We start from the raw sequence: 1,953 nt of genomic DNA, 5'->3' as shown, positions 1-1,953 counted from the left end.
GGAGTTAGGCTGGTTGGATCCAAATCCTGCTTTTGTTAGCCTACAAGAAGTAACAAGTTGCTTAAATTCTCTGTGCTTAAAGATCTTTATCTGTAATACAGAGACAATAATAGAATCTGTATCACAGGATTTGTAGATAGATTAAAGGAGATGCTATATGAAAAGCATCTTAGAATACTACCTGGCACATAGTAAATGCCCAATAAATATTAACTCTTACTATGGCCTTGGTGATAGAAATAACGCTGGAGATCGCATGATAGAAGTTTGCAAGACCAACGACTTATTCATTGCAAACACCTTTTTCCAACAACATAAACAGTGGCTCTACACATGGACTTTGGCAGATGGAATAGACAGGAATCAGATTGACTACATCTGTGGCAACAGGCGATGGAGAGGTTCAATATCTTCAGCCAAAACCAAGGCTGATTGTGGAACAGACCATTAACTACTTATATGCAAGTTCAAGTTGAAGTTGAAGACAATTAAAACAAGTCCACAAGAGCCAAAATATGACCTTGATAATACCCCTCCTGAATGTAGAGACCATCTAAAGAATAGATTTGATGCATTGAACACCAATGACCAAAAACCAGTGGAATTGTGGGATGACATCAAGAAGAGGAAAGGAGGAAAAGACCAAAATGGATGTCAGAAGAGACTCTGAAAATTGCCCTTGAGCAGAGAGTAGTTAAAGAGAATGGAAGAAATGACAAGATAAAAGAGCTGAACAGAAGATTTCAAAGAGCAGGTTGAGAAGACAAAGCCAATTATTATAATGAAATGTGCAAAGACCTGGAGTTAGAAAACCAAAAGGGAAGAACATGCTTGGCATTTCTCAAGCTAAAAGAACTGAAGAAAAAATTCGTGCCTCAAGTTGCAATATTGAAAGATTCTATGGGCAATATATTGAATGGTACAGGAAACATCAGAAGAAGATGGAAGGATACACAGAGTCACTGTACCAAAAAGAATTGGCTGATGTTCATCCATGTCAGGAGGTGGCATATGATCAAGAACCAATGGTATTGAAGGAAGAAGTCGAAGCTGTATTGAAGGAATTGGTGAAGAACAAGGCTCTAGGAATTGACAGAATACCCATTGAGATGTTTCAACAAATAGATGCCACACTGGAGGCACTCACTTGGCTATGCCAAGAGATTTGGAAGGCAGGTACCTGGACAACTGACTGGAAGAGATCCATATTTGTACCCGTTCCAAAGAAAGGTGATTCCACAGAATGTGGAAATTATCAAACAATATTAATACCACGTGCAAGTAAAATCTTACTGAAGATAATTAAAAAATGGTTGCAGCAGTATATTGACAGAGAATTTCCAGAAATGCAAGCTGGATTCAGAGGAGGACGTGCAATGAGAGATATCGTAGCTGATGTCAGATGGATCTTGGCTGAAAACGAAGAATACCAGAAAGATGTTTACTTATGTTTTATTGACTATGCAAAAGCATTTGGTTGTGTGGATCATAACAAATTATGGATAATGTTGAGAAGAATGGGAATTCCAGAACACTTAATAGTACTCACGAGGAACCTGTACATAGATCAGGAGTCTGTTATTCAAACAGAACAAGGGAACACTGCATGGTTTTAAATCAGGAAAGGAGTATGTCAGGGTTGTATCCTTTCACCATACTTACTCAGAAGAACTAACAAATCTCTCCTGGAATAAGTGCAGCCAGAATGCTCCTTGGAAGTGAGAATGGCCAGACTTCATCTCACCTACTTTGGTCATGTTATCAGAAGGAACCATTCCCTGGAGAAGGATATCATGGTTGGTAAAGAGGAGGGTCAACGAAAAAGGGGAAGGCCCTCAAGGAGATGGATTGATACAGTGGCTGCAACAATGGGCTCAGGAATAGCCAGGATCGTGAGCCTGGCACAGGACTGCACAGTGTTTTGTTCTGTTGTGCGTAGGGTTGCTATGAGTT

This window comes from Orycteropus afer, unplaced genomic scaffold (genome assembly GCF_000298275.1).
Source record: "Orycteropus afer afer isolate SDZICR_OR568_19922 unplaced genomic scaffold, OryAfe1.0 scaffold00989, whole genome shotgun sequence".
NCBI lineage: Eukaryota > Metazoa > Chordata > Mammalia > Tubulidentata > Orycteropodidae > Orycteropus > Orycteropus afer.
The sequence above is the reverse complement of the archived record's forward strand: the minus strand, read 5'-3'. Positions refer to the sequence as shown.